This window comes from Hordeum vulgare, chromosome 4H, assembly GCF_904849725.1.
Source record: "Hordeum vulgare subsp. vulgare chromosome 4H, MorexV3_pseudomolecules_assembly, whole genome shotgun sequence".
Lineage (NCBI taxonomy): Eukaryota > Viridiplantae > Streptophyta > Magnoliopsida > Poales > Poaceae > Hordeum > Hordeum vulgare.
The window spans coordinates 272,448,570-272,463,751 of NC_058521.1; positions in this window are offsets into that span (position 1 = coordinate 272,448,570).

Here is a 15,182-nt window from a genome sequence, read left to right on the forward strand (position 1 = left end):
GAAGAAACTGAAATTTTAAAAGTTGAGGAATTTGACCAGTGGGTTGAGGAATTTGACTAGTGGGTTGAAGAATTTGACTAAGCATTCTGATCTTGGGTTCCAGAGTTGTGCAGATTCGAAAATTTGCACAACTGAGGAATCACATGAAGAATTTTAGTGGCTTAGTGAAATTCATCAAGTGTTTGAGGAATTGAGTGTGCGAAGCTGACACACACTGAGGAAAAACACATTTTAATTACCCTGTGAGACGAACATGAAGAACAGAGGCAATAACAGTAAGAAGCTCTTCGGTTCGAGTCTGCTGCACCCTAACTTGGCGACAGAAGACACCTATGGCGGTGGCGGATGTAGATGTTCTGCTTCCGGCGTGAGTTCGGCGACGGAGAGGTCGAGGCAGTGAAGCTGTTCCTCATCGGCGACGAGATTTCTAGCGGTGGCGCTAGGTTTGAGCTCGAGCAGAGAGAAGGACGAGAGATCGAAGAATTTTGACAAAGGGGGGTAATTACCTATTAATAGCTCAGGTGAAAATGGTATAAACTTTCGGACCAAACATCCCTTGCCCATTCGTCTCCACACGACACGTGTAGCCTGAGATTAACGCGGCGGAGATCGTGCTTATATGATCGTGGGAAGTGGGGTTCAGTTACTGTGTAACAATATAAAATTCATTTTTGAAGATTTGAAGATTTCATTGCAAAATCCTTAGCTTACAAGGACACATTGAAGATTTTGAACAAGTTTCAAGTAGAACGCATATGAAGAATTGAATAGACTGGGTGAGTATAGCATAGAGGGGAGTGGGGTCCGATCACATTCACTTAGATGAAATATGAAATTGAAGAAATAGCTATAAGTGAATGCTATTGAGGACTTTGAAATCACAATCTATATATATATATCTAGGCGAATGAAAATCATCAAGCGTTTTGAAGATTTTGAAAAACTTGAGGATTTTGTGACAAAGCGTCAGCTTGATGAATTTCAACTTTGAAGAAAAACAACTTGAAGAATTTCAAAGTTGGGTGGTGGCGTGACCCACAGTATAAGAATGATGATTTCACGCGCCGCGTACAATTGTCGTAGGGCCCTGAGTACCAAATTCTTCATTAATTTCCTCACACCAGGAGTGATATTCTTCATTGATCGAAGAAAATCGATTCTTCGTGTGTTGCACATGTATGTCATCAATTTTGCATAAGTGTTAGGATGTGTGCATGTTTTCACAAAACATTTGAAGACTCTAAGATATTTAGCTCACACCTCAACTTGCAAAACCTTTTCTCATCCAAGGGCTTAGTGAAAATATCTGCTAGTTGATCGTCAGTCTTCACATGGTCGATGATGATATTGACCTTGAGGACATGGTTCCGAAGAAAATGATCACGAATGTGGATGTGCTTAGTCTTCGAGTGTTTTACTAGGTTGTATGCAATCTTGATTGCACTCTCATTGTCATAGTAGAGAGGCACATTCTTCATGTTGATGTCGTAGTCCTTGAGGGTTTGCTTCCTCCATAGCAATTGGGCACAACATGATCCAGCAGCAATGTACTCAGCTTCGGCAGTGGAGAGAGAAACACAGTTCTGCTTCTTTGAGGACCAGCAGACTAATGATCTTCCGAGGAAATGACAAGTGCCAGAAGTTGACTGGCGATCCACACGGCCACGAGCGTAGTCAGAATCAGAATATCCCACGAGATGAAGATTTGAGCCCTTGGGGGTACCATAATACTAGTGTTGGTGTGTGAGCTAAGTATCGAAGAATATGTTTCACATCCTTATGGTGTGATTCCTTCAGTTTTGCTTGAAAACGAGCACACATGCAAACACTAAGAATTATATCTGGCCTAAATGCACATAAATACGCTAAAGAGCCAATCATTGAGCGATATACCTGCTAATCGAATTCTTTACCATTTTCGTCAGTGTAGAGGTGACCGTTGGTAGGCATGGGAGTCTTGGCGCCTTTGCATTCATGCATGTCGAATTTCCTCAGAACATCCTTGAGGTATTTCTCCTGTGATATGAAGATGACATTGCGTTGTTGACGAATTTGAAGACCTAAGAAAAATTTCAGCTCCCCCATCATAGACATCTGATATGCTTCACTCATCATGTAAGCAAATTCATCACTATAACGTTTGTTAGTACAACCAAATATGATGTCATCGATATATATTTGACACACAAATAGTTCATTGTCATAGGATTTTTTGAAAAGAGTTGGATCGAGTGAACCAAGTTTGAAGCCTTCATGAGGAATTCCTTCGATGTATCATACCACGCCCGAGGGGCTTGCTTGAGGCCATAGAGTGCCTTTTTGAGTCTGAAGACTTTGTCTGGATTCTTCGGATCCTCAAAACCTGGGGGCTGAGCAACATATACTTCTTCCTCAAGCTTACCATTGAGGAATGCACTTTTCACATCCATTTGATATAAAGTAATGTTATGATGATTAACATAAGCAAGTAGAATTCGAATAGCTTCAAGTCTAGCAACAGGTGCAAAAGTTTCATTGAAATCAATTCCTTCAACCTGTGTGTAGCCTTGGGCTACAAGCCGTGCCTTATTCCTCACCACTTGACAATCCTCAGCTTGCTTCTTTCGAAAAATCCATTTGGTGCCGATGATATTGTGCTTGCAAGGATCTGGTCGTTTGACGAGCTCCCACACGTCATTTAGCTTGAATTGAAGAATTTCATCTTGCATGGCTTGAATCCACTCAGGTTCCATGAAAGCCTCAACAACTTTTGAAGGTTCTGTGATAGACACAAAAGAAGAATGCCCACAAAAGTTTACTAAGTGTGAAGCTTTTCAGCGAGTGAGAGGACCTGGCGCGTTGATGTCATCAAGGATTTTGTCAAGTTCTACTTCATTTGCAATCCTGGGATGAGCTGGTTGAGGATTTCGCCTGGGATGAGGAATTTGTTCTGGAGCAATTTCCTCAGGAGCATCTTCTTGAATTTTATCAGTGCTAGGGATGATTTCTTCAGCAATTTCCTCAATAGGAACAATGTCTTCAGTAGCTTTGAACTTGATTGCTTCCTCAGGAGATAGTTTATCTGGATCAGGAGGCAATTACTCTCTTTGCGAGCCATTAGTTTCATCGAACCGCACATATACAGTTTCAACAACCTTGTTGTGATAGGTCTTGAAGACTCTGTAGGTGTGCGAGTCATTTCCATAACCAAGCATAAAACCCTCATGTGCTTTAGGTGCAAATTTTCAGCTATGGCGAGGATCTCTAATCCAACATTTTGCACCGAAGACTTTGAAATAACTTACATGGGGTTTCTTGTCAGTGAGGAGTTCATATGAGGTTTTCTTGAGGAATTTGTGAAGATATACCCTGTTGATGATATGGCAAGCAGTGTTGATCGCTTCAGGCCAGAAATGATGAGGAGTTTGATATTCTTCAAGCATGGTCCATGCCATTTCAAACAGAGTCCTGTTCTTTCTTTTGACGACGCCATTCTGTGGAGGAGTATAAGGAGCATACAATTCGTGAGTAATACCAAGTTCATCAAGATAAGCATCAAGACTAGTGTTTTTGAATTCTGTCCCATTATCACTCCTGATGTGTTTGATCTTGACGCCGAAGTTCGTCGAGGCCCTTGAGGAAAATCGTTTGAAGACTTCCTGCACTTCAGTTTTATACATAATGATATGCACCCAAGTATATTTGGAATAATCATCAACTATGACAAAGCCGTATAAAGATGCTGCATTTGTTAGAGTGGCATAATGAGTAGGTCCAAATAGATCCATGTGAAGCAATTCAAATGGACGAGTAGTAGTCATGATAGTCTTCGAGGGGTGTTTGGACCTGGTCATTTTTCCAGACTCACAAGCACCGCAGAGGTGGTCCTTGAGGAATTTGATTGATTCGATGCCAATGACATGCTTCTTCTTTGCCAACGTGTGCAAGTTCCTCATGCCTGCATGACCAAGTCTTCGATGCTATAGCCAACGTTCTGAGGTTTTTGCTAGTAAGTATGTGGCTGGTTGAGGACCTGTAGAAAAATCAACAATGTACAAATCTCCTCGTCTAACACCTTCGAAGACTTTGGATCTGTCAGTTTCCATGATGACTACACATCTATATTTTCCAAAGATAACAACCATATCAAGATCACAAAGCATTGAGACAGATATGAGGTTAAACCCAAGGGATTCGACAAGCATCACTTTGTCCATGTGCCTGTCCTTGGAAATAGCCACTTTGCCAAGTCCCAATACCTTGCTTTTACCTTTGTGAGCATAAGTGATTCTTCAGTGGTGATGGAGTCAGTGGCATATTCATCAGCAAGCTTTTCTCACCAGTCATTTGGTGTGTGCAGCCACTATCAAGAACCCACTCAGTACTCTTGGGTTTGTCATCCTGCAGATGAATTAGTACAACTTACCATCTCATATGCTTCAGACTTGAAGAATATGATATCAATTTCATCAGATAGGAATTTCATCATAAACAGTAAATTTTAGGACGTGTGAAATGTTATCATTTCATAAGTGTTTAGCTTGCGTCCAATCAAGCATCTTCCTCAGGTCTCTAGCAAATTCTTCAGATGATGATGTTCATCTGGAGACCTGACCTGCAGAAGTGATTAGTTCAACTTCTTCACCACCCACATCTGAAGAGGTGGCAAAGAGTTCATCATCCCGCGAGCACTATATGAGAAAGGGGACAACGAAGCTAATGCACTCATCTTCACAGTAGGGGGTGAGAGTACTCAAATCAATAGTCAGAGAAGTTCTTTGAGGATTTATGAACATAATGAGTTGAGGAGTAATGCTCATATTCACATCCCTTGTAATTTCCGTGCATATGAGAAGCATTAGCACGAGTATGAGCATAGTTTTGACCAGTTGAGGATTTTGATCCTCTTGAAGACTTTGGTACACCTAAGGAATTTGATCTAGGGTTCTGGTTCTTCACTGGTGGTGTCATGACGACATTCACCTGAAGATTTTCCAAGAAACTTTTGGGGACCCAGATTTTCCTCAGGGGTGGTCCATTCCTACAGTTAGTTCCAACTTATCGAGAAAATACTTCACCATATTGATTTTTGAACAGTTTATAGTTGGAGTCAAATGACTCATCTGAGGAATAGGATAATTCACATGCAAAGCCTGTTAGATTGGATGGATCAACATGAGGTCCTTTAGTAGCAACCTATGAGGTTTTGGGATACTGCTCAGGTTTCCAGTATGATCCATCAACATTCAACTTCCTCTCAAAGGCAATTCCTTCTTTCCTCGGGTTCCTGTTCAATATCTGTTTTTTGTGCACATCGCAAAGTGTTTGATGCCTTTTGAGACTTTTTTACATGCCTGTCACATGCAATTCCTTCGGCCCTGCATTTTCGTGAGTAAAATTTGTGGTTTCCTCAAGTGAGGAATTGGATACACATGAGCAGTTGTAGCAATAGAAGCATTTGATGATTCTGGTGAAGAATTCGTAGTTTCACGTTCGATGCCTTTGAGACATGGTGGAATGAATTCAACCCGAGCGACACTGATCTGTTGAGCAAGTAATGAATCGTTTTCCATTTGAAGATCATCATGAGACATCCTCAGCTTCTCAAGATCGAGTTTCCTTTGAAGAAGTTCATAGGAAAGTTTCTCATGATCAGCCAAGAGTGTGCCATGACGTTATCGAAGATTATCAAATCTAGACTGAAGACTTTTCATATCTTCAGTGAGGATTTGGGTAAGATTCATTTCATCATTCAACAGGTCATCGCTTCTGTCTAGCAATTTTTGAAGCTTTTCAAGGGCAGTTTGTTGTTTAGTTGCAATATTGGCAAGTTTACTGTAACTGGATTTCTTATAATCATCAGGTTCACAGTCACTAGACTCAGAGGAGGAAGTTTCATTCGGTACCTTTGAACCTTTTGCCATGAAGCAATAGGTTGGAGCAAAGTCATCAGCATAGTCATCAGTGTAGATGGCGTTGTTGCTTTCTTCAAGGTTGAAGATTGACTTGCTCACGAATGTGGTTGCCAATGCAAGACTTGCCACACCAGACTCCGAGTCTTCTTCAGATCCTTCCCCTTCATCACATTCCTTAGATTCTTCCTCGGAATCCATTTCCTTGCCAATGAGTGCCCGAGCCTTTTTGAAACCAGTCTTCTTGTGCGATGAGGACTTTGAGGATGAGGATTTTGAATATTTCTTCTTTTTCTTCGAGTCATCAGAACTTTCATCCTTGTATTTCTTATTCTTTGATTCCTTCACCCATCGAGGACAATCAGCAATATAGTGACCTGATTTCTTGCATTTGTGGCACGTTATTTTCTTGTAGTCCTCAGATGAAGATTCTGATTTCCTCATATCTCTTCTTGAAGATTTACCAAACTGGCCACGTCTTGTAAACTTCTAGAATTTCCTCACAAGCATTGCAAGTTCCTGTCCAAGTTCTTCAGGATCACCAATGCTGCAATCCAAGCCTTCTTCTTCAGATGGGGAAATTGCTTTGGCCTTGAGTGCACGAGGTCTAGAATAGCTTGGTCCGTACAGATCTCTCTTTTCTTCCTGTTAAATTTCATGAGTATTGAGTCTTTCGAGTATATCAGCAGGATCAAGCATCTTATAGTCTGATCTTTCTTGAATCATCAGAACCAAAGTATCAATGATGAATCCAAAGATCTTAGAAGTTTCTGCACAACTTCATGGTCAGTAATGTCTCGAGCTCCGAGTGCTTGTAGTTCATTTGAGATGTCAGTGAGGCAAACAAAGGTATCTTGGGAACTTTCATTGTCAAGCCTCTTGAAGCAATTGAAGAGATTGCGAAGAACATCAACACGAGAGTCATGCTGAGTTGATATTCCTTCATTTACTTTGCACAGCCTTTCCTAGATTTGTTTTGCTGAGCCCAAAGCACTCACTCTACCATACTGACCTTTGCTCAGATGGCCACAAATGATATTCTTCGCTTGAGAATCAAGTTGCTTGAATTTCTTAACATCAGCAGCAGAGACGGTAGCAGCGTTGGAGGGAACACCATGTTCCACAATATACTAGAGATCATTGTCAATTGCTTGTAGATGCATCTGCATCTTGGTCTTCCAGTAGGGTAAGTCCTTTCCTTCGAAAGTAGGACATCCTGCAGTAACCTTGATCATGCTTGCAGTCGACATAATAAAACTCCAGGTGGTTAAACCAAAATCACATAGAACAAGGGAGTACCTTGTTCTGATACCAATTGAAAGTGCGTTATATCGACTAGAGGGGGGGGGGGTGAATAGGAGATTTGTAGAATTTCATCATTGAAGAAATTCCTCACTGATGACTAACTTGCAGTGGAAACAACAAAAGATCAGGAGTGCAAAGTATTACTACAACAGTTTTCTCGATGAGGATTATGAAAGACAGTTTGCACAGTATGCAGGCACAGAGTACGCACGTGAGGATTAACTAGTGTGAAGAATTTGAGGTTGAGGAAATTCAGAGAAAGTCTTTAGCAAATTCTTCAAACAGAGACAATGAAAATCTTCAACATACAATATTGAGGAATTGAAAGAGTTGAAGAAATAGAACCCGTATCACAATGAAGATAATTGTTGATGACCCAGTTCCAACTGTTGTGACAGTCGTACGTCTGGTTTGGAGCGGCTTGGTATTGAAACCAAAAGACACACATTCCCGGGACACACAGTCCGTACCGTATTCTCCTTGAGCTAAGGACACACAATCCTCGCCCAACACTCGTGGTAAGTCTTCAGGGCAGACTTGCAAACCCTCACAAACTCGGTCACCCGGTGATCCACAATTGTCTACTGGATTGCTCTAGACCATGATGCCTAACCGTCTGAAGGATGCACAGTCCTCAAAGGTAAAAGGCTTCAGTTCCACACAAGAACAAATTCCTTAGTGATGCTCAATCACTTGGTTTTTGGTTTGTGGTTTGGTGTTTGGGGTATTTCCTCACTGATGATTTACTCTCGAAGACTCCGAGGAATTTGGGTTGATCTAAATGACAAGTGTCAGTTTCTCGTGGAGCAGCCAACCAGCTAATGGTTGTGGGGGTTGGCTATTTATAGCCTGGGAGCATCCCGACATGATTTGACCTAAATGCTCTTAAATATTATGACCGTTGGTGTGGATAAGATTGGTGATGTGGCGCGAATTGCGGCAATGGTCGGGACTCTCAAATGTGAGAGTCCTCATGTCTCTCATATTCCTCACTTGAGGCTTTTGTTGGATTAGGCTTGGGTTGAGCATCATGAGTTTCGTAGTGTTACCTCGACCCCCTTTAACAGTACGGTGTTCCTATGACTCAAGAGTGAAGAAAATGAAACAGAAAGATTAAATCTTCAGGCTTCAAAGTCTTTGGATTGTTTTTCTTCAGGACACACCGAATTACTCATCTTCAATATCTTCACGAGGAATATCAATTTCATCGCAATTTCTTCGCGGCAAAGTCTTCAGCAGAAGACCAATTTCTTCAGCCGAAGATATACATTTTTAGGGGTCGATATTCATCGTATAATTCAAACTCCTCAGCGACTTATAGATCCCGTGTACACTTATGAACACATTAGATACTTAACCTATAAGTCTTCAAACCACCACAATCACTATGGGCACTAGATGCACTTACAGACTTCCATACTTTGATGTAATCTTGAGTTGAATAATGTAGCCCCCGAGTGCCGGGTCGTATGCATGCAGCGACTTGGGACTATTCCTTCCATTGTAGAATAAAATCATATCCACTCTGTGAGATGACGATGCCTTTGTGATGAAAGAAATCCTGGACCGTGGTTGCAATGTAACCCGACAAATATATTTTTGAGAAATCCATAAGTGTTGTAGCTTACTATAGAGCACAAGTTGAAACTATTCAGAGCCGGTCAATTAGATGACCAGACAATATATGTGATAGGGCGGCTCTTCCACAATAATCAATTCTGTCGAGCTGACTTAAAAGCCCCAATCATTTAGCACTCGTTATGATAAACCATGATGAAGATCCAACCATGTTGGTTATCAAAGATCTATTTGCTCCTGCAAAAGTTTATGCTTTGACCCGGTTTGAAGACCGGCATGATATGTATGTATGATGCATGATGCATGATGCAATGCAAAGATGATGCATGTATAAGCCGCCCTTCCGAGCTTTATGGATGCTGAAGCTTTTGGCATAAACTTTTAATATAAGCCGCCTTTTTGAGCTGTGGTTGTCTTGCAAATTTATTTGTCCCCTTTTTGAGAAAAAAGACTTTAGAGTCACCAAGTTTTGCATGAGACAGTAAGACTATTGAATCTCAGCGTGAAAAAGATAACACCATATGGGGTTACGAATAAGCCGGCTCAGTGAGTCACAAAGGATAGACGGGCTTGCAAGGCTCTAGTCGTACCCAAGAGGTTTTTGCAAAAACCTTTATGTTTTTAGACTAGCGGATCAGGCTCAAGTCAAGCTTCAGTGAAGCAGGTTCTGTGAACCCATGGTTTGTCTATTTTCCATATGCTGTCTCTCGCAAGCACCTCAATGTTTTAACTTTGGGAAGTTCAGGGTCCAAGATTGGATTGACTCGCCAAGAGTACACGGGGCTTATAGAGCGATTCGCAAAACATACGGTCTAGTATAACCATTGTAATGCGTTAAATTTTCACTAGCCAAGAGGGTATTCAGGCTAAACTCGGTGAGTTGGAAGCCCCCAAGTGACCTATGCTCAAGGAAAAACGGGCATAGGATTGTAGAATACAATGCTATTACTCCTAAACAACCTGGGGACTAATAGCCCCCAAGTAAGCCGGTTTTTACCGTTCATGATCATACATTGGCTTCCATGTTTGAACCGTGCATCGTGGCAACTTTGGTCCTCTTTGGCTTACGAGTATCCATGTTTGAATGAGCGCAACGTGGCGGCCAATCCTCTTTGATACTGATAGCACCCATGTTTGACTGACCTCCTTGGCGGTGGCACATCCTCTTGGGCGGCTTTTAAATCATCCACCAATGAGGCAGGACACCCATGTTTTGGCGGTCTCATCATGGCGGCTTGTCTTCTTGGACGACCTTAAATCTTTTCGCTAATAAGGCAGTAGCCCCCGGGACCGGCTTAACTTTCCTGTAATGACCCGCAGTTCTTGAATTATTCAGCCTAATTGAACCTGCCGAGCCATGTCTGTGTAGCCCCCGAGTCTTAAGTCGACTCAAGGAGGCGACTTGAGAGTCTCCATACTTGATTGTGACATAAGCCGACATAAGGTTGATGGTTGAACGATGGATTTTATCCAGGCTGGAGACGACGTAGTGAGCTGATGATCTTTGCGACGCTCATCATGTGTCCTTGGCAAATATCGTGGCCAAACTGAGTGTATATGCTGTTTGACCTATGCTTTATTCCCACGTAGTCCGTCTCTCGTGGCTCCTCCAGGGCCACTTTTCCTTTTATTTGCCATTTGCTTTGAATTGCTTGTTCAATGATGGCGGCTCAAATTGTAGCTTCACCAGGGATGTTTCCTTCACGACAAGCCATCCTCTTTCTCTTGATGTGTTGAAGCAGATAGTATTGCCTAATAGTCCAAAATATCCATCCTTTGAGCAACCCGGTGTGAGTTGGAACTGCTGCGTGTTTTGATGGTGCCGAGTATGACATGAATGTCATTTTCCCTTTGATCCAATGTTGTTGGGGGAGACGGGGCTTGGGGGCGGCTTGCATGCGTCCGTTGGGTGGCTCGTATAGGCGAGCACTGCACCGATATGTTGACGGAGAATAGACCGTGGGGACGACGGCTTGCACACGTTTGTTGGGCAGCTCATACAGGCGAGCGCTGCAACGTCATGTTGATATCGTCCGGACTGTGAGGGCGGCGTCTTGCGCACGTCTGTTGGGCAGGTCATACAGGCGAGCACCGCACCAGCGGGTTGAGTTGAGTGTGATAGTTGACTGGCGAATTGATACGGACACGAGAACCTGTCGCATCGTTTGTAAGCCGTCTTGGTTGCGTGGACGTGAGAGTTGGCTGCGTCATTGTAAGCCGTCTTGGTCGCGCGGACATGAGTGTTGGCCGTGTTATTGTAAGCCGGCGCGGACAGCGAGTTGGCCGCGTCGTTGGGAATTTGCAAGCGCGGTGAGTCGGCCGTGGAGCTGTAAGCCGGCACGAACAGTGAGTTGGTGTAGACCGATCCGCCGGCACGCGATTCACACACAATATTGTAAGTTGGTGCAGATGGGTGAGTCGGCTGTAGGGGCGGCGGCTTGCATGCGTGTCCGTTGAGCAGCATGGCACGAACGAACGTCGGTGTAGAATGACGTGTCCGTGATATAGGACCATTTTTGTGTTAAACCGTGCGTAAAAAAATACTACCTCTGAGGGTAATTGTTCCTTTGAAAGAATTATACATACTAACCAAATATACTGAGCAAATATCACCTGATATATTTGAGTGACTGATGACTTGGTTTGTTCAGATGTCCCATTGTAGATTTATTACGAATAGCACTACAATGATGAAGCGCACGTGCACGCGGAGGGAGAGCCGCCGATCCCCAACTGTACCGCACACATAGCCGATGCTGGAGGTGCGCGAGGGTGCAGGAGCAGAGCCGTTGCGCGAAGGCGAATCACGGAGTGGTTGAGGCAAGGCGTGCACGCGGCTGGGAGCCGGGCGCGGCCAGAGGAGCGTGCAGGAGAAATGGCGTCTCGGTGTGAGGCGGCTCGCACCGTGGCGCGGTTGCTTGCCGAATGATGGCTCGAGCAGTGGCGAGTCGAGGTGGTGAAGTGGGCCGACGACGCGAATAAGCAGGACGATCTAGGGCGTCGCGGGAGGTCAGCGGGCAGAGGACCGCGAGGACGCTGCAACGTGATATATCGTTGAGGGACTCGGCGATGGCATCAGGGAAGGTGCGGCTGCCCCCGTCTTCTCGACGAAGTGGTCCTCGAAGAGGGCGAGCTCATACGTCTTGAACCGGCCGTAGCTGCTGTCACCAAAGAAGGCAGTGATGACGAGGCCATGGGGGAGACTGCGGTGGCGGTTCGGTCATGGCGGAGGCGGAGCGCGGCCGGGGCAGCTTGGAGGCGCAAGGCCGCAACACAGGTAGAGACTGCGGCAGGTCGAACGAGGACTACAGCCGCAGAGCCGCGATGGACTGCATCCGCGAGTGAAGACGACGCGGGCGAGGTGGAGATGCAGCAGGATGAAGCCAACTCAAGGTGTAGTGCAGCGTGTGTGTGGAGGTGAGGCCACAATCCAGAACGCCGGCAGGCTAGGGGCGTGGCAAGGTGATGTGGCGACTATCTCAGCCAGTAGACGCGCAACAAAGCAGCCAAAACTAGGATCCATGGCCAGCTCGGGGTGAAACTGATTCCGCATCGATGTGTGTCTCCGAGAAATTATGGCCAACCCTCTTTTTACTTTTTTAAGATGTTGCTTCGATGTCCAAACCCAGCCTTTGCATGCAGACTAACTTTAATTTGTATATCTTCATGAACGGGAAATCGGAAGTGTTTTGACAAAACCACTTCACACTCTTTGGAAACCTGGCGCAACCGATCTTGCCGATCTCCTCATCTCGTACTTGGCGGGTCACCACAAAACGTGCACGGACACAAAACATGAAAACCCTGATCTTTTGTCGATCTCAAATCCTATCTCTGTTCTTTCCACAACTTGTGGACCATGTGATCCTTGTGCGCCGGCTCTTTTTTCATCCGGCGGATTGCTATCTTCTCGATCCTTGTAGAGCTTGCTCCAAAAACATAATATCACCATGCGATCAGCCCCATGGTGGGCGCCAAATGTCGTGGTTTCTATCACGGCATATATCTTCGTGCAAGGACTTAGGTGTGGAGCCATCGCAGCTATGTGGCGGCTTGAGAGGTATTGGTCGGAATCGAGAGACATGACTTTACCCAGGTTTGGCCCCTCCGATGAAGGTAAAAGCCTACGTCCTGCTTGTGTTTCATTGACGAGGATGATGATCTCGATTACAAGGGTACGAAATCGCAACCTGTAATCTCGAGGGTGTCTAATCTGTCTATCTCTAATGACTTGAACTTATGAATCTGTCTAACTTGTCCCTCTTGGGGTGCCTTACCCCTCCTTATATAAGTGGAAGGGGTAAGTTTACATGTAGAGTCCTACTAGGAGTAGGATTAGGACTAGTCTCTATTGAATCCTAATCCGGGTCTTGTTTCCTTTGTGAGGGAGTCTTCCCTCTTCTTTGGGCCTTCTCTTGTGAGCCGGCCCTCCCGGCTTCTCTATGAGCCGCCTTATGCCGGGGTGCACGCCGAGCCTTGGGCCTTGAGTCTTGATATTCGTTTGACCCGCCTACCGTGTCACCAGTGAGTCGCCAAGCTCGGCCGGGTCACCAGTGAGTCGCCAAGCTCGACCGGGTCATACTTCAAGCCGGGTTACCCGCGGGGTATATCCCCAACAGCAGGGGGCAGTTCTTTTCTCCCCCTACTCATTCATATCGCGACCCTCTTCTTTTCCTCTTTCTCCTCTTAAAAGCTGCTGCCGGAGGGACTCACGGGATCTCCTTCTCCGGCCATCCTTCTCTGATTCCGTTTGGTGGGATCCTCTCCCTCGTGCCATGGACCTCGGTCCTGCCCCTCGTTCCTTTGTTTTTGCCTCGTTTTTGTTGAATCTAGGGTTAGGGGCATGTATGTTCGTTCTTTATATCATGGCACCATATCTTCATGCAAGGAGGATTGGGGAGTTCTAGTGCAGTAGGTCTTTCATGGGTAGGGTGACATATGTGAGTTTGGGTCTCCGGTAGTACGGAATCTGCCAGTTCCATGGTCAGATCTCGCACTTCGTCCCCGTGCCGTACTACCGCTCCTCCTGGAGCAGTACGATCGCTGTGGAGCGGTACTACCGCTGTCCGGGCGGTACTACCACTGTTAGAGCGGTAGTAAAATTTTACTACCGCTCCATCAATGGTACTACCATCGTTCCCTGACCTCACACATCTTACCCTTTGAGCTCTCTTTTATCTGGGATTTTCTGGTGCATGTTGATCTGTGCCTTGACTTCTTGTGTCTTTCTGTTGTGTTTTGAATTTGCATGTCATAGGTGGTGGCTCCAGGCACTCTAACTCACCTCGGGATGCTAGTTCCAAGCGACCTCGCTCTTCCCATGTCACCGAGGTTCTCAAGCTCCCAAGCGCAATTTTAAGAAGACTGCTCAAAAGAACAAGAACAATGTTGACTCGGATGCCATGCCACTTGTAGAGTTTCAGCTTCGCCGAAGGGTCAACCCCTATGTCAGCAATAGGGTTCAGTTCCCCGGAGGTGACATGTTCTGGACCGAGGATCAGTTTCTTATTTATGAAGACGTCATGAAAACAAAGAAGAATATATATATTCATGTGAAGTGGATTGATATGAGCCATCTGAAGAAATTAAGACCCTGCATACTTTGGTGAAGCTCTGGCCATGGTGGAACAACTTCAGATTGAGGATCTCATCACTTTTCATCATGATTTTGATCATGAGGTAGTGGCCCATTTCTTTGCTACTGTCCACTTTCACCCTGATGACGACCGCACGATGACCTGGATGACAAATGGGGAGCTACTGTCTCCTACGTGGAAGGAGTTCATGGACCTTCTACATGTTCAGGATGAAGGGCTTGAGCACCGAGTTGGCTTGCGCCCACACGCTAAGCCTACTGCTCTAGCTAAGGAGAAGTTGCTGCCGTACTATATTGTGAAGGAATCCCCATCTGGTGAGGTCTCCCATGTTATGAACCCTTTTCTGGATGGCATGCACCTCATATTTCGCAGCATAGTGTTTCCACGAGTTGGCAACAAGGACGAGCTCCACTCATACCACTCATACCTGGTAGATATGCCTATCATGTGTCAGAAGGGACGGACTCGCTCCTCTGGACCTCTGGATGTCTCTCACGTCTTGTGGAGCGAGCTTCACTCCGCAATCTTCAACCGCAAGGTCCCAATCTACGACCCTTATCTGTTTTACCTAATCAAGACAAAGTGGGCTAAGGCCTTTCCAGCTATTGAGTTACATGCTCCTATGTGGATTCGCCATCAGCCTATCAAGCTGAGACAGAAGGACAAATGGGCCAACACCAGAACTACGCCTGGTGCTGCCACCAGGGATTCTGATGAGGATGAGGTTGCTACCGAGGATGAGGCCGTTCCAGAGTCATGTGTGCCTTCCTCTGCCGAGCCATCGTGGTCCAAGAAGCTCACAGACATGATG